This window comes from Dicentrarchus labrax, unplaced genomic scaffold, assembly GCF_905237075.1.
Source record: "Dicentrarchus labrax unplaced genomic scaffold, dlabrax2021, whole genome shotgun sequence".
Taxonomy (NCBI): Eukaryota; Metazoa; Chordata; class Actinopteri; family Moronidae; genus Dicentrarchus; species Dicentrarchus labrax.
The window spans coordinates 13329541-13349114 of record NW_026136718.1 but is presented as its reverse complement, the minus strand read 5'-3'; the positions used below and the strand labels follow the sequence as shown (position 1 = coordinate 13349114).

General features: G+C 38.5%; 1 protein-coding gene across 1 annotated transcript in view; it reads right to left on the bottom strand.

Annotated features, from left to right (window-relative positions):
* LOC127349866 (5-hydroxytryptamine receptor 3A-like) overlaps positions 1-19574 on the bottom strand; it is a 30481-nt gene that overhangs the window by 10369 nt on the left and 538 nt on the right. The gene's annotated exons all lie outside the window — the stretch shown is intronic.

The window sequence follows — 19574 nt, the reverse complement described above, 5'->3', positions numbered from 1 at the left end:
GTGTGACTTGCAGATGATGAAGACTGACCACAGCTGTGCTGGTCGTACGCAAATAAACAGTGGATGGCCTGAGCGACACAGGTGTTCTCTGGTGTCACCTCAAGTCTCCTGGCAGTCAGCCTAATTTTGATTTGATCAAAATTAAACAGGTTGCACAACTCTAATCCAATATGCAACGCCTAAATCCCCAAACCTCCTGCAAAACAACCTTTTCTTTAAATCATCTGTCAATGAAGCAGTGTGAGTGGCTCTGTTTTATCTGTCTGTTGCACCTTCCTGATAATGCTGATTGTGCCACGTACAAAAAAGAAGAAACCTACTGTATATAAAATAACCAAAATTCGCTAATTGCTAATATGAGTTTATAGATATAAAACATCATTAAACCCCCCCAAAAAACAATAACTTTTCTTGTAAAAGCCTGACTCATGTAAGCTCAACTCCTTGTACAGATGCCTTGAGCAGGCTCATGTGGACTGCTGACATCATGCCTTATAAAAGTCTTGTTCCTTCTACCCAGGTCTTCATGGTAGCATTTTATTCTTATCTTCTACACTAGATTATTGCAAAAAATTGAGAGAATGACTCAGGTTGGGAGACTTTGAATGTGATCCTGGCAAAATAAAAGACATCTGAGTCTAGTTTTGTACTATGAATCAATGGGGAATGACAAGTTCGTTTTGCTAGCAATGTTGGGTGTTGATCATATAAAACACATTAGTCACTACATTGTCTAACTGCTAGAAATAAAGAGAAAGGAAAGCCCATTGGGACTGCTGACATCATGCCTTATAAAAAGCTTTTTCCTCCTGCCCACGTCTTCGTGGTAGCATTTACATTGGATTGATTTTAGTAACTTTATTGTACTGACTCGGGGGGCTAAAAAAACTTGATCTGGACATCCCTATAAAGTACACACCCCCTACAGTGACTAATAATAAGCACACTGACCTTGCATTTGTGCTCCCGATGCACAACTTCCAGCAGGGGTTCTTGCGTTTGGGCACAAGACTGTCATCAAACTCTAGACTCCAAGAGTCTCCTTGTTTGAGATTCTTTGCTTTCATCTGGAAGATACTTGTCCACTTTGATTCTTCCATCCTGTCTGTGTTGGTGGCTGAAGAAGAGACAAAACTCTGACCGCTGATCTGAATGCAAACAGCTTGAGAGAGTGACTCATCACCCCCAGGTTGGGAGACTTTAAATGTAACCCTACCAACAGAGAGTTTGAGGAAATCGAAACTTAAAAGTTGTAGTTTTGTGCTATGAATGGTTGTACTATGAAAAATTTGTTTAGCTAGGGATGGTAGATGTTAAGCATAGAAAACATTAGTCATTATAATGTCTAATTGCCTAACAGCCTATTTATACACAGCAGTGAGAATGGCATTGTTTTCTACATCGGTTCCACCCTCATGATATTACTGCTTGTGCTGACCGTGCACTTCTTTTATTTATTTCAAACTGTTCATTCTTGCAGTTCTGACGGAAGCGCCTCACCTTGACAATGCCCTGCCCGTTGAGCAGTCGCATGTGGAAGACCACCATCACCCGGTTGGAAGACCAGCTTCTTCCACACATGATGCATTTGAACCTTGAAAATGACAACAACCTTTTAACAAAATGACAACCTAAGTTACACTATAAGTTTTTACTATAGAAAGAAGAAATCATATAATTATGTTTAAAAGTCAGTTGGTTTATCCTAAATATTGACTAAATAATATTGTTAGACAGTGAAAAAGGGAAATGGGAGGAGAAAGAGCCATTTGATTTCACCTCCTTCCTGTTCGATTATTAGTGACAGGTGAATGAAGCCTTATAAAGGTTTTGGGCTTACTTTCTATTTGTGTTGAAAAAAAGATTAGAGGCTTCAGGGCTTTAAACTCTGCGGCACAGTGACATCTGGTGGTTTGGAAAACTTATAGCAGCCCTTAAGGACTGGGGCTGAAGCATCACAACACCTCCCTAATTGTTCTCATATGTGTTTTATTAAATCTGTAGTACTTGTGCTGCGTTAACTACAGATTAGGTTAAACTCTGAAACAATGTAATAAAACGGTGAGCCTCACAGCAATGAAACAAGGTTCAGAGCTTCCATATTATCCACCCATCACTACTGATTACATGATAAAACCAGAGGTCTTTCTCTGTCATTCAAGTGTTCCCAGTTTATACCTATGGTCCTTTGTCCCCATCTGCTGAGAGTAAAGCCTACCTATGAGATTCTTCTTCTTTTCAATATATCTTAAAGTCTAAAATAACCCAGCTTTTGTCACACTAGACATGTCATTAACTTACATTCATTCTCTTAACCCCATTTCTAACTACTACTACTATATCCACTAACATATACAATACTGTATACACGCATCAACAACAGTAAATAACAGTACTCCTGCACACTGACCTTGCACCTGTGTTCCTGATGTACTGCTCCCAGCCAGGGTTTGGGCAGTCAGGCAGAAGACTGTCATCAAACTCCAGACGCCAGGAGTCTCCTTGTTAAAGACTCTCTGCTTTCATCTGGAAGATCCTTGTCCACTCCATCCTGCGAGTGTCAGTGGTGTTGTTGGCTGAAGAAGATACAAAACTCTGTCAGCTGATCTGTACAGTATATAAACAACTTGAAACAATGACTCATCACTCCTAGGTTGAGAGACTTTGGACGTAACCCTACCCATAGAGTTTGAAGAAAATTAAACTTAAAAGTGGTTTCCTTAAATTTCAGGTTTTCAATTTCTAGTTTTGCACTATGAATGGGTCATTCATAGTCCCTGAGCTATAGCTACAATCTAACTCTATAATCCCCTGCATGCCTAAATCACTGTACAAAAACCCCAACAATCAACCAATAGCACCATCTAGTGGATATAATCAATATTTCAGTAGAACTTCAATCTCTACAATTTGCATAATAAGAATAACAGACAGTAAACTTGAACGGTGTGGGTTAGATTATACTGAAAATCTTCTAGTGATTGGTGTAAACAAAACATTACTACCTGTTTTGAACAGGGGCTTTTCCAGACTCATTTATTCAGGTGTGGCATGAAGTATGTGTCTCAGCTTTCCAATCATTCCCAATTTATACAATTCCAATAGTGTATGCAGAAATATCCAAATACACTGGGTGAAAATAACACATTTATACCACATGCAAAAAAAGGTTTTCGCCCCAAACTGTATGGGATTAGCATAACATGGATATGACTGTGGGTACCAATAGAACCCATTTTCATTCAGATATATTGTGGTCAGAGGTCAAGTGATGGTCATGGCAGTTTTCCCATCACCATATTTTTGCCTAACTTTGGAGCGTTATTTAACCCTGTTCCCGACAAGCTAGCGTGACATGGTTGGTGCCAATAGATGTGTTAGGTATCTAGTTTAATATGATACCAGCATCTTCATTAGCTGTAAAAGAGGCCGCTACAACCTCTGAAAACGCCCCTGGTTTTGACAATGAATTATTTCCTTTTCCCTTGAAGATGATGACTGGCCTTTTGAAAGACATTTAAATGCCATAGCATCTGCGCAGCGCAATGTGCATATTTTCCAGTGCATGTTTTTTGTGATTCACTGTTAATAAATTAGGTCCACAATAACATATTTACTGCTAGCTTACCCCTAGTGATTGTGGTTCACCACATGGTTCCAGATCCAGATACAAATGAAGATGAGGAAGCTAACAGTAATGACGATGATTTAAATTCAATTCAATTCAATTTCATTTGTATAGCGCCAAATCATAACAGAAGTTATCTCAGGACACTTTTCAAAATAGAGCAGGTCTAGACTGAACTTTACAGAGACCCAACAGTTCCCACCATGAGCAAGCACTTGGTGATGGCGGCAAGGAAAAACTTCCTTTTAAGAGGCAGAAACCTTGGACAGACCTCGGCTCTAGGTGGGTTAGAGTGAGAGAGAGAGAGAGAGAGAGAGTGAGAGCGAGAGCGAGAGAGAGAGAGAGACTCATAGTAAGTAAGTAAGTAAAACTTTATCTATATAGCACCTTTTTGACACAGAGATCCAAAGTGCTTTCCAAACAACAAATAAATAAAACATAACAACACACAAAAACACAAACATAGAGGGCATGTAAAAACAAACAAAGGAGGATAAAACAAAAGGGAGGGATGAATTAAAAGAGACATGACAGATGAGAAAACAAACAAGGAGATCTATAAAAAGGCTTGCCTGTAGAGGTGGGTTTTGAGCAGCCACTTAAAACAGTCCACAGATTCAGTGAATCTAATTGATTGGGGAAGACTATTCCACAATGTTGGGGCTAAAACAGCGAAGGCACGGCCACCTTTAGATTTACAGGTAGAGCGTGGAACGGATAAAAGGCTGAGATTTGAGGAGCGGAGTGGCAGGGAAATGGAATGAGGAACAGTAGTAGTGACTGATGGTGATAATAATGATGAACATGAAGAAGATGATGACGACAACGACAACAACAATGGGGGACAATGAGCAGTGATTATAGTAATAATAGTAACTGTAGTAATAAAAATAGTAATAATTATAATAACGATAATATCAGTAATATTAGCAACAGGAGTCAATGAGAGTCAAGCAGGACCATGGCAGGAGGCACCACCAGGATCCATGAGAACCTGCGAGATGGGAAAGCACAAGAACTCTGGGGAAGAGGTGAAGTTAGTAACATGCAATGGGGCATGAATGAGTGCAGAAAGAGAGGGAGAGGATGAGAGGAGCTCAGTGCATCATGGGAAATCCCCCGATAGTCTAGGCCTATAGCTGCATAACTAAGGGATGGTTAAGGATTCACCTGAGCCAGCCCTTACTATAAGTTTTATCACAGAGGAATGTCTTAAGCCTACTCTTAAATGTGGAGAGGGTGTCTGCCCCCCGAACCAAAACTGGAAGCTGGTTCCACAGAAGAGGAGCTTGGTAGCTGAAGGCTCTGGCTCCTGTTCAACTTTTAGAGACTATAGGAACCACAAGTAGCCCTGCATTCAGAGAATGCAGTGTTCTAGAGGGGTAATAAGGTACTTTGAGCTCTTTAAGATATAAAGGGGCCTGACCATAAAGAGCTTTTAGGTGATGAGGATGATTTTAAATTATATTCTGAATTTTACAGGGAGCCATTGCAGAGAAAACAATACAGAAGAAATATGATCTCTTTTCCTAGTTCCTGTCAGTACTCGTGCTACAGCGTTCTGAATTAACTGGAGCATCTTAATGGACTTATTGGGCCAACCTGATAATAAGGAATTGCAGTAATCCAGCCTAGAAGTAACAAATGCATGGATTAGTTTTTCTGTCAAATTTTTGTAATGTTATGTAAATGAAAGAAGGCAGTCCTGAAGGTTTGCTTTATGTGGGAATTAAAGGACATGTCCTGATCTGATCAAAGATAACTCCAAGATTCCAGACAGTGGTGCTGGAGGCCAAGGTAGGTTTAGCATCAGAAAATCGCAGCTCATCCAGGTTTATATGTCCTTAAAACATGTTTGTAACTTTGCTAACTGATTAACTTCATTGGGCTTGAGCGACAGATATAACTGGGTATCATCTGCATAACAGTGAAAGTTAATGGAGTGACTCCTTATAATATTGCCTAAGGGAAGCATATATAAAGTAAATAGATTTAGTCCAAGCACAGAACCTTGTGGAACTCCATGACTAACTTTAGTGTTTATGGAAGAGTCATCGTTAACGTGTACAAACCGAGAACGATCTGGTAAAAATGACTTAAACCAGCCTAGTGCGGTTCCTTTAATGCCAATTTGATGCTCAAGTCTCTGTAAAAGAATAATATGTTCAATGGTGTCAAATGCGGCACTAATATCTAATAATACAAGTACAGAGACAAGTCCATTGTTGGAAGCAATTTAAAGATCGTTATTAACTTTAACCAGTGCTGTCTCTGTGCTGTGATGAACTCTAAATCCTGACTGAAAATCCTTAAATAAACTGTTGCTATGTAGAAAGTCATACAACTGCTTGGCGACTACTTTCGCCAGGATTTTAGAGAGGAAGGGGAGGTTAGAAATGGGTCTATAGTTGGCTATAACCCCTGGGTCAATAGTGGACTTTTTAAGAAGGGGTTTATTTACAGCTACTTTAAAGGACTGTGGTTCATATCCTGACAATGAATACGACGATTTCTTTAAGCAGCCTAGTTGGGATGGGGTCTAACAGACAGGTTGATGGCTTTGATGTAGAAATTATTGAAGTGAGTTGATGAAGATTGATAGCAGAAAAACAGTCTAAATATATATCTCATATAATATAATCTGCCATTCTGGTGCAGTTTCACTCCCCTGGAAGTGTTTGTTCATCTGGAGGCGAATGGCCATGAGATCTCTGCTTAGCTTCTTAAGTTCATGCAAGGCCGAATCCGGATGGGCCGGTGGGGTTAGGATGACTCTCTGAGATGTTGGTGAACCTGGAATTCATTGTCAGTTCTGTCATCAAAAAGAATAGCTTGTTTAAACTCTAAAGCATGTAAAGTAGCTAGATTACTTACTAATCATATAAAACTTATGCTGAACATGTCAAATCTGAATTGGATATTTAAATGTCAGGGCTGGACTAAGCCTCACATCCCTTACTGTGAAAAAGAAAAACACAGTTAGTGAGGGTAAACTAGCCTGAAAGTTCTATAGTACAATCCAAGCTAACCTAAATAGATAAATTAGCTAAATATAACTGATTTATTACATAATGATATTTTTGTTCTCTATGTCCTTTTGTATTTTTTATTTTTTTGTTGTAGTTTAGCCAATGACTGGATGAGTTTATGATTTTCTGATTATGTAAATGTTGAGAAGCTTTTTCTTACTGGTGTGCATATATGAGCCAAATGTAAATGTGCAATTCTGCACGTCAAATGCAGTGCAACGAGCGATTTAGTTCAGATCAAACAGGAAAAATTAAACATTTTACAGCTTGAGAACTTACAACTCATACACAATGATGTCTGGAAACCAGAGCTGCTGGATGAGATTGCGTTACGTTTATTGTGTGTATTACGTCTGTGTTACTTACCACTCTCAGCCACAAGAAAGTAGTGAGTATCTGGGTTTTCTCACTCTGAAATACAGTAAACAACAGATACATTTCATATGAAATTTTTTATTTATATATTTTTTATTTATATTTTTTATGAAAACAAAATTCAGTGGCAGAGGTAAGTAAGTGTAAAGTAGTGAATAAAAGTATGTTATCATTACCTGATATTAAGAGTAAACCAGAGATAATGCTGATACGCTGATGAGTTTGACTCATATTGGATGTTTCTGATGGACCAAATATCCTCCACAACCAAGAGTTAATCGTGTATAAAGCATAGATTGCTCCTACTGACAGTGTAAATGCACACACACACACACACACACACTTGTTTTTGCCACTTAGCAGGACACTGAAATAACTAACGTTAATTTTTGGAGACTTACCCTTACTTTAACCACAACCACTACCTCCTGAAGAGAAATCACTAAAATTTGTTTGACCTTGTAGGAACCACCTTTTCTTTTTAATGTTAAATGTTAGATGTTAAATGATTCCACAAAATGTGACTGGGTGTTTTGTCAGTTTTGTCCCCACAACATACTATTAGTAATAATAGTAAGTAATAGTAATAGTAATGCAAGCACTCACACACATATACACAAGCACAATCACATGCAGACTATGCTGCTGTAAACACACAGAAAACCAGAGTAATGACAAATAGACATATGTACATTTAGTTGCCAGTTGTGGATCTATTTTCTTTAAACACAAACGTCAACAAAAAATAAGGTTTTTAATCTTTATATTGCCAACCAGTGCACAAACAGAAAATGTCATATTTCTATCCATTTGAGGGCATTCAACCCTCATAAATAGAAAAGTAAAACACACAACATTGTGGTATGTGCAGATGGATCATAAACACACATAAGGCAACTTGTTATTCCACACCTCCGGTAACCATTCATCCATTTTATTTTTCAACACTTTGACCTATGGGAGTTCTGTTCCATTTATTAAGTGCTGTGCTGTTGAACCATGTGCTTATTTTTTGTTTTATGCTGTTTTCTATACCTGTGATTCAGTGATCAGCCGTCAATGTACAGTATTTACGGTAAGGTGGTTGTGACTCTGGTAGAGCAGGTTGTCCACAAACTGGAAGATTGGTGGTTTGATCCAGCAGAGGCTAATGATACTGTTTTTTTAAACTTCATCTCAGGAGTTGATTTCATTTGTTAGGTCTAATAATTTTGTCAGTTTGCAAGTCCTGAACAAATATTTTAAACAGCATACATTGAGCCTTAATGTGTACTCACATTTGCATCACACACAATACATGAGGGTCAAGTAAAAGCCATAGAAAACTGTATTAGAAAACTTTAATGTATGCAGGTTGAAACATAATGGTGATGCAGTGTATAATAATACAGTATAATCAGCAGTTGTTAAATGTTTTAGTCGACAATATTACTGCCTACCATATATTATTATAACACATACATCACAAAGCATATGGGTTGTAGCCACACAAGGCAATGTTTTTTACTTGGAATAGTTCAGTATGGAAACAAAATGTGAAGGACCGGTGTGTAGGAATTAGTGGCATCTAACAGTGACGTTACAGATTGCAACCAACTGAAAACCTCTTGCTTTCCACGTGTAGGAGAAGCTATGGAAGCGAATGTCGTGGAAAAACGGGTGTTACAGTGTTGAGATTTGTCCGTTCTGGGTGGTTCAACATGGCAGACTAATTGTAACAAAAACGCAACTGTTATATTTCTTATTTTCAGGGGATTATACACTAATGAAAACCTATCTATGACTATTATATTACGTTTCTGACAATAGTTCCTCCTAAATGTCACACACTGGACCTGTGTTTATGAAAACATAAAAACTAATTGTGTAAGGGGTGTCAAACTACTTCCAAATACAAAAGCTAAATCAACCTTTAAAGTTTTCTCTGGACTTAGTAATAACTGACAAGGAATAAGACAAAGTAAGTTAACAAATAATAATTCACAAAATCCCCCAAAATATGAAAAAACAAACTCAAAAGCAAAATCAGGATATGTTGTATGAGTTCACCCAGACAACGATGATGGTAATGAAGCTGACTGTTATAAAGAGCATGTAGAAGCCGAACAGCAGGCGGTCTATGATGAAACCCACCTGGATCCACTCCTCCGAGCTCTGGCTTCCACTTGTCTGCTTCTTCAGCTGATTGTGGAGGGCCTGGAGGTCTTTGCCCAGGCTCCTCAGCTCCTGCAGGGCCTTGTCTTCATCCAGTGGTCCCTTCGGTCCTGGAGTCAGGTTGTCCTCTGCCACCAGAAAGGAGACTTTGATATCTGTTGCAGAGGAGGTAAGAGAGGAGGTGATGGCAGCTTTCTATTGACTTGTGCAATGATTTTTAATGCAGCTCATAATGCACATGACTGCATGAATAGTTTTGCCTGTGTAAAACTACATCCGAGGTTGAACATCCTACCTTGTGCGGCAGGATTTTGAAAGACCGTGTCCTCCAGATCTCTGGGCTTTTGAGGAAGCCCTACCAGGCGGCCCAAGAAGTGAAGAACAAACACTCTAACCCAGTGGGGGATTGGAGGGTAGTGAGCGGAGCCACACAGCAGGTTGGTAATGAGGATAGTCTCCAGTAGACTAGCCACCATCATACCCAGACACAGAGACAGGAATACATCTGGGGAAAAAATGATATGTGCTTTTTAAAATCTTTCTTTGCAAACGCAAATGAAATACAGGCAGAAAAATCAAGGAATTAAAGGTTGAAACTTGCATTAACGCGTGTTTTTGGCCACTTGAGAGCAAAAGAAAAAGATGTAAATAACAATATCAACATATAGTATTATCTTGTTTTGGGGAATGCACTTGCTAACAATGGCCTTTTTTTAAAATTAGAAACCAGATATATAAACAGGAGCCACATTTAACTCTGTGACCATAATATTATTCATTATTTTATTTTCAACAGGTTTTATCCATCTTGAAATTGAAAAATTGCTGATGAATTTTCTTTTTTCACATTTAGGCCTTTGGTTTTGTGAATCACACACACTACAGCTAGGCCAGAAACAGTACAAGTAACCTAACAGTAACTCTTGTACTAGTAGAAGGTATTGTAAACTGACTCATGAGAGGTATGGTTTCTCCCGTGATGGGCAGCAGGTCGTTCATAATGAGCAGGAAGACTGTGTAGCCCAGGATCAGGGTCATCTTGAACAAGGAGCGGTCAATGCTCTTGGGAGGCAGCAGGAAGCTCAAGAGGTCCACTGTGATGAGGAAACAGCTCGGGATCAGGAGGTTCACCACGTACAGGGTCGCCCGGCGCCTCACTGTGACCTGCAGCAGTGTCGACAGATACACAGCAGCTGGTTAATCTCACTTCTTATTTCTCTCGTGCTCCTTATACAAAGTTATTTTTTACAATTTTCTGTACTAAAAGTTAGATTTATACAGTACACTTGAAAGGTTACAATCCAAAGTATTTTCTTACAAAGAAGCGAAGCTCTTCGTAAGGTTCTCCGTCCCCAGCTGGTAGTTGTAATTTCTTCACTGAGAGTCCAATTAGTTCCCACTCACCCATAGTTGCCATCACTTCTTGAGAGAGTTTTAATATTTCCTCTACAGGTATTGTTGGGAAAATCTGCATAGCAGCCACTGAAAGGAAAATACAACATAGTAAAAGCTTTTGTGAGATTTAACCCATTCAAAACTGCCTTTCAGCACCATTCAATTTATAGACATTGGTCCAATTTGCAGCTTATACGTTTGATATAAAAACTTGAAGCTGCCAGTACACATACACTGAGAATGGACTTTACAGTGAAGTAGGAGACACTTTGTGTCCATCAGAAAAACTTTAATTAGAATATTAGTTTTCATATTCATCAATTGTGGAATTTTTAATGAGGCAAAAGGAGTGGATTTCTTTTTAAGGGTTTCAACGTAGAAATTATACTTCAGATACACGTTATTGTTCCATGCAGACTAGTTCATTAATGTCATAAATCTGGAGGGGATCATTAAGTTCCATTAACAAGAAAAAATAAGATATGGATCAGTTTCTACTTACTACGGTGTAAATAGGAGTTGAAGCTTAAACTGCAATTCTGGATGTCGAATGGAAACGTGTAGATGTCGAGCCTGCAGGAGCTGACCACTTTGACAGGCTGTTCATCTTGCACCAAGCCATCAGAATACACATAACTGTATGGAACAAATGGAGCGGAATTTTTCTCCATACTGCAGGATGAGAAAAGACATAGAACCCAGTAAATATGATTAGTGATCTCCTTTCTCTGGAAGAATATGGATATATTTGTAAAATATAAACTTTTATAACATTGAAAACATGATCTTAAGAAGAGCATTTGTGTTAATTTGTTAACCTGTTAATGAATCTGTGTCTGGGGATCAATCAAGGTCAGGCCATTGCATGTATGAAGTCAACTCACAGCTCAGGCTGCACTGCTCCACAGAGAAGATGGTACTTACAATTCATTGATGACCACATCTGGTACCCAGAGCAGTTTCCTTGGGATTGTTATCCTTGAAGAACCGCACTGGTCTGGGTCCCACCCAATAAAGTCATTTCTCCATTCCTGCAACATGAATCAGAGAGATACAACATATATTGTATGTACCTGACTACTGGACATAACATATAAAACTAGAGTTTTCAGGTGATACTGGTGTACATATTAACTCCTTACTCCAAGTGGTTACAAGTGTGAAATGTCAAATGGTCCCATCAGTTGTTTTTTTTTACAGAATAAAACAAAGGTGTTGTCTTTATTCTTTTTCTTAGTCTTAGTCGGAGTATGGTGGGGGGCCCTCTGGTGTCACACTAACCACCTACAGCTCAACACCTCTAAGACGAAGGAGCTGGTCATTGACTTTGGGAGGTCCAGACCAAGACCGCGACCAGTCCTGCTAGAGGGAGCTTAGGTGGAGGCTGTGGAATCATACAAATACCTCGGGCTGTGGCTGGATAATAAACTGAACTGGACAACACACACCAGCCACCTGTACGGGAAGACACAAAGCAGGTTGTACTTCCTTAGGAGACTGCAGTCTTTCAACATCTGTAGCAAACTGCTGTGGATGTTTTACCAATCTGTGGTTGCCAGCGTCCTCTTTTACTCTGTGGTGTGCTGGGGGGGGGGCAGCATATCCAAGAAGGACACCTCCAGACTGGATAAACTGATCAGGCGGGCCAGCTCTGTGGTCGGCATGAAGCTGGACTCACTGGTGACGGTGGCAGAGAGGAGGACACTGGACAAACTGCTGGACATTATTGACAATGCCAGTCACCCTCTGCACCAGAGGAGCCTGTACAGTGAAAGGCTGCTCCTCCCCAAGTGTAGGACCAACAGACTCAAGAACTCCTTTGTCCCTCATGCCATCATACTCTACAACTCCTCAGGGGGAGGAGGAAATAGGGTAAAGAGGACAGAAGGGAAGGAGTGGTAGCCACTCACTGTGCAATAATAATCTACTCACATACATACCTGGACACTCTTCTTCTTTTTTTGTGCAATAACTTAATCCACCACTTAAGTGCAATAATTTAATTTAACTGCTAATTTCTGCTAATGTCATTTATCCATTGTATAATAACACAATGCCATATACAGTCCTACATATTTATCTATATTTATCCTCTATACAGTTCTCTACATTTATTTTATTTGATTTATTTTACTTGAATTTTATTTTACTTTTATTCTTACCTCTAATTTCTATATGTAGCTAAGAGTTTATTGTCTGCTGTTTATTGTTTACTTTCTATGTTTAGAGTTTATTGTTGATCTTATACTGTATTTTTTATACCTCTTTTATTTTCTATACAAGTGTTTTGTAAGCTGCTGGAAATTCAATTTCCTTGAGGGAGTCATCCCAAAGGGATCAATAAAGTGAAGTCTAAGTCTAAGTGTAAGTCTCGTCTTTTTGGTAGATCAGCTCATGTAGTGTAGAGTTCTGTTGCTGGTGTACATTAAGATCATTATCAATGTATGCCAAAATATACACAAAACATTTCTTTGTATTTTTATAATTTGTAAGCCAATGGTACTCTGGTTTCCGTTTCATGTAAAATATGATTAAAATATGATCCAAAGAACTTCTGTCTTTTTCCTGAATTCTCAAGGCTGGAGAGAGATGAATGATGTTATCATTGCTAGTAAACTGTGACGTTGATTGTAAAGAAAGAACAGAACTTACTAATTTTTGCCAGATATACGTTGTCAGGAGTTGGGCCTTTTCATCCTGAAAAAGAGACAGTTTTAGTCATATACATTCCTTCTTTACAGACATATTAGTTTATATAAAGTTGTTTTAACCGTTTCAGGTGCAGTGTTTTTGATGGCTGACGTAACCATGGGCGGATCTAGAGAAATATTCATGGGGTGGCAAGATGGTGACATGGAGACTTTAAGGGGAGAGATGCTGATTTAATTGCAGACAATCTCAAATATCAACTTCTGTGTCACCTGGGGTGGCAAAGCATTCATTAAGGGGTAGCAGCCACTCCATTCAGCCCCTCTAGATCCACCCCTGGACATAACCGCCATGAAGTTGTATGCACAATAACAGAAAGTTAAAAATCAATACAGTTAATTCGTTATTAATACGTAGATATAAGTAGATGACACTTTTTACCCTTATATGCAATTGAACAAGGAATTAATTGATTTTAGGTTAATGTAGTGTCCCTTACCACCCCCAGAATGCCAAACAGGATGAAGTCAATGCTGACGTTGGTGGGGGTTGACATATTCATGACAGGTCGAATGGAGCTCAGGTTGAAGACCGGCCTGAGTGCATCCAGCAAAGAAGGTGGGTCAGGTTGAGAGCAGTTCAGCATGATGGAACTGCACGGCGCTACACAGGAAAGAAATATGCCATTATGATTGTAAAAGTAGATCTCACATCCAACTATTGACATGACACATAACACTTTCCTCTACTGCAGCTTTACTTTATTGATCAAATATTTGTATTTATCATAATATTTTTCTAGATATAAATTGGAGAGACATCAAATTAGCAAAATTGTTAAATAAAGTGCACACGGTGGCCTCAAAAAATTAAAACCTTTCGACTTCCTTTTGGATACTGGCCATGTTGGCTGACTATAAATGACTTGAGTCATAATCACTATGATTGGAGCTGTACTTACCATACATGAGCACAGAGATGAAGATGAATAGAACCTTAGAAGGCTTGACTTTCAGCGGGCAGCACTAAAAACCAGTGGTGGAAGAAGTATTCAGATCCTTTACTTTAGTAAAAGTACTAATACCACACTGTAAAAATACTCCACTAACTCCACAAAGTCCTGCATTCAAAACTTAAGAAAAATTATGTTAGTATCATCAGCAAAATTTGAAGTATTCAAGTAAAAGTAGTCATTCTGCAGTGAAATGGCCCCTGTCAGTGTTTCAATATTATGATTTTCCTGGATTAATATTACTGCTGCATTAATGTGTATTTTGCATTTTACTGCTGTTGTTATTTAAGGTTAAGCTTCCTCACAGTATATACTTATGGTTGGGCAGTTTAATCTACAGAAATAGATCATATTCTGTAAGATCATTATTGCTGTCCTGTCAGTACCACATAGCTCTAAAAAGTCAGCTTTTCACAAACTCAGAAAAACTTTGAGACGATGCATTTTCCAGCAAAGGTAAGCTGGTTTTAAATAGTGTTTAGCTGAAATATAACACAGGTAGTATAAAAAAAATAATAAGTAACCAGTATTATTAGTACTATAGAGAGATGACTAACTATAGAGTAGAACTATAAAGTTGCATAAATGGAAAATACTTTAAGTACAGTACTTGAGTAAATGTACTTTCTGTACATTCTGCCACTGCATCAGTAGTGTTAATTAGTGGCGTGTTGGTGGTTAGGCCTGTCCTGTAAAGTTGACACATTTTTGATGGCAAATACAGACATGATTTACTTCAAGATCGACAGTAAGAGGTGTGTTCATGTAAAATGTGGCATGTCTGAAAACAAAGTCCCAATGGTAGGACAGCATCATATCCAGACATAAAAGGAATACTTTCCATCTAAGATGCAAAAGTGCGAGTGCTTACTTTTCCAAAATAAACTGAGTATGTGAAGCAACTTTGCTTTATAGTGCAAATTAATTTACACATTGTGATCTCCTTTCTGTCTCTTAAATGTGATCCAACAGTAGAAGGAGATGCTGTTTATGTAAATGATTTTAGGGAAATCATGATGCAACAGCCTTCACTTATATTTCAGACAATGTGCCTCCAGCTTTGTGGCACAGAGCCCTCTGCCTGTGATTACACAAATGTTTGTTACTTTAATTTTTAAAATTGGTTTTAAGATACTTATTTAATAATTTTAGAGATTTGGTTTGTGTTATATGAATCTATAATTAGACAGGATTAGATTAGAAGTAAAATACAATTCAAAGATTAAATTTGGTAAAGGCATTAGTCACATGTCATTCATTAAACATATTTTACAAATGAGTTATTGTTTGGCTACATCCGTCTTTATCAATTCAATATCTTTCCGTATTTTCTACCCGCTTATTTCAGAAACCTTTTGTTGGGTGTTTTGTTAAAATTATTATTATTATTATTATTATTATTATTATTATATCTGTATAGATCAGATGACAGCTGTTATTTATCTTACATGATCGATTTCATTGTTATATTTAGTTCTGGTGGAACCATTGCTAGCAGATAACTACATTTTCTAATTGTGTAGGATTCAAAACTCAAAGTGAATAAATAAATAGAAAAACAATTGGAACACGATTATTATGTTTGAAATGAATGTCAATGGGAAACTGAATGAATTTTTTCAAGTAATTTTATTTTGTATACATTTGTTTCAATATAACACAAATGGGTTACAACTACATCTAGTTAATATACTAGAGCTAATTTAATTCCCAATAGCAATAATATGATCTTTTGTTATTATTAACAATGATACAATAACTTTAGATTTTATATAAATGTCTAGGCTCCAAAACAAATCACGTGAATGCAGAACAAAATTATTGTGTGTTAAAACTTCAACAAACATTTTAGTCTCTAGCTACATAAATGGAGCTCCTAAAAACAGACAGCGGTTGTCTACTGACTGTATGAGTTCCCCCAGATAATGATGATGGTAATGAAGCTGATTGATATGAAGACCATGTAGAGGCCGAACAGCAGGCGGTCTATGATGAAACCCACCTGGATCCACTCCTCCGAGCTCTTGCTTCCACCCAGCTGCTGCTCCACCTGAAGGCGGATGGCCTGGAGGTCCCTGCCCAGGCTCCTCAGCTCCTGAACGGCCTTGCCCTCAGCCACTGGCATCATCTCCCCCGGAGGCCCCTCGTCAGCTTTTCGCTGTGCCATTGCAGTGCTGAATTTTATGTCTGGTTTTCAAGGAAAGAAAAGGTTGAATTTAAAATAAGCAATCCAGGAAATTGCTTCAATACATTTACTCCTTCAATGTGGTGTATGTGTATAAACAATCATGTCGATCCAGCTGATGTGCTCTACATATGTCGAACTACATATAAACTGTATACCTGAACCTTTTGGCTCTTTAGTCTTCTGAGGCAGGCAAACAAGACAGCCCAGGAATTGCAGAACAAACACTCGGACCCAGCGAGGGAGGGGAGAGAAGTCAGCAGAGCCGCTCAGCAGATTAGTGATGAAGATAGTCTCCAGTAGACTGGTCACCATAAGAGCCAGGCAGAGAGAGAAGAACACATCTGGCAGAGAGAGAGAGAGAGACAGACAGAGAGACGGACAGGGGGGAGAAGTGAGGCTAGAATCAATAAATGTTTGCACTGTCTGAATGTGTTTTATAGTTTACTGTATATTCAGCAGGTGGACAGGTAAAACCTCTCTGTTCCCCTTCTGGAAATGCATATGTAAGCATGTAAATCTAAACATACCTTACCCACAGTATCTTTTTATAGAATAGAGCATGGAAGATTGCACACAATTTATTACACACTTGCAAGCTTTTTAATTATGATGGCAAAGAGATGAATGAAGGACACCTGGATCCACCATTTTCACTGAAAGAGTTTGTTTTAGACTCATACAAATACTGTAGATTGGCTTTTCTAGCTTGGTTCTCTAACTCATTGATTAATGTATAATAGCATCAAGAGAAAAGGTTCATCATTGCTGCATCATCCTTTACACTTTTGACCATAACATAGCTGGCAGTCTACACTCCTCACACAGCAGTAGTAGTAACAACTAAAGCAACAGCAGAATATAACACATTTAAAAGCAAGATACACATGTAACAGGTTTTAGTAAATACAAAGACCTTTTGCTGAGACTGAATAACACTGACTTATGAGAGGTATGGTGTTTCCAGTGATAGGCAGCAGGTCGTTCATGATGAGCAAGAAGACTGTGTATCCCAGAATGAGGGTCATCTTAAAGGAGGATCGGTCCACAGTTTGGGGAGGCAGCAGGAAGCTGAAGAGGTCCACTGTGATGAGGAAACAGCTGGGGATCAGCAGGTTCACCACATACAGGGTTGCCCGGCGCCTCAGTCTGATCTGCAGCGGGAAAGGTAAACACGACATAGGCATGCTTGCTTTAAACCACAATATACGCTCTTAAATGAATGATTTACATTAGACAGTCAACCTACATGAAATGAAAGCTCATCAATATATTGACCATCCTCATGTCCATATTTGTCTTTGTGCGACGTGATATCCAGCAGCTCCCACTCCCCCATGGTGGTCATCACGTTCTTAGAGTGCTTTGTGATGTTTTCTGCAGACTTCGCCAGGAAAATCATTATGTCCATCGCTGGCAAGAGGAGAGTAGAGAAATGTATTACCCCATAAAGCCAAGGGAAATAAAAGCACATATCCACATTACAGAGCTATAGGAATTTATATAGATAATATTTTATTCTTTTAATGTTATAAAGAGTTCAGTCTAGACCTGCTCTATTTGAAAAGTGTCCTGAGATAACTTCTGTTATGAATTGGCACTATACAAATAAAATTGAATTGAATTGAATTTATTTACTAGTACACTTGGCACTGTAAACCTCTAATGAGAAGTGTAATATATATTCTTCCCTCCCTCATGAATCATGCTCATTAATCATCTGAAATAGAATAAAAAAGGAATAAGAAGTTACCCTTTGATGGGTGTAGACTAATTTTTAATAACTCTGAACTGAAATCCGCTCATAACACAGCAGACTTTTGTCATGCTGCATCAACAACAAAACATTATCCAGAAACAAAGTGAGTCTAAGACATCACACATCATACAAAAGTAATTTGGTGAAGTGTCTCACCCAAGTGGATGTAGGAGTTGAAAGTGAAAGTGCAGTTCTGTATGTCGAAGGGGAAGGTGTAGATATCAAGGTTACAGGAGCTGACAACTTTGACTGGTTGAGCATCATGCACCATCCCATTGCTGTACAGGTACACATACGGGACAGGAGGGGCTGTGTTTTCATCCATACTGCAAGACAGGAACATGCAGAGGAGTTATGAGTGTAAGGTCTGCAAAATTAGAGCATGGCACCCTTAATTTTTCTACTGCTACAAACAGGAAATTTAGCCCTAGTTCTGAAGTGCAGCATGAAAACAGTGTAAACAAATCATTTTTCTTTACTTTTTCCTGCCAGGTGGACTTTTTTACGAGATTTGTTGACAATAAGGAGCATATATAGCATAAAACCAGCCCTCCTTTTAACAAATATGCATTGTAAGAGCATGTTAAAATTATTCTGTTGTATCTGCCACATACAATGCATGCTTTGACAGAATATATAAATGGTCAAGTACAATGGAACTTACAATTCATTGATTACAATATCTGGCACCCAAAAATTTTCTCTGGGAAGAGAAATCTTGTCGGTGCCACACTGGTTTGGGTCCCAAGTGACAAGCTCGTTCTTCCACCACTAAAACATCCAAACTGGTGTCAGTGCACAGACCAGATAAGTAATAATCACAAAATTCACAAAAAATAATCCAATTATTCCTACATCACTAATGGAAAAATTAAGATGGAGGATTATAATACTTACATAATCTAGCCAAAGGTAGGTGATTAAGAGTTGAGACTTTTCATCCTGGAAGACAAGAAGAAGTGTTTTTGGTGACAACATAATAACTATCGATACAATGCATATAAACACTCATTACACTGCTTCTTATCCTTATTTACAGAGAGCTGAACATACCACTCCTAATATCCCATACAAGGTGAAGAAGGTGCTGACATTGGTGCGGGTTGTCATGTTTACGACTGGTCGTATGGCACTCATGTTAAAGATTGGAGTCAGAGCCTCCAGCAGGGCAGGTTGGGTTGGCTCAGAGCAGTTCACCTCAATGGCACTGCACAGAGCTGATGAGAGAATTCAAACAAAAGTTCCGTCATAAACATGCTTCAGCTTCTGTGATTTTCAACAAAACACCTTAAACTAAATAAGTGGATGGAAAAATCTTGGGATTGACTCAGCTTTAGTTCACAGTAACCACTGGGATTTCGAATAACTTGTTTCCAATTCCAATTTCA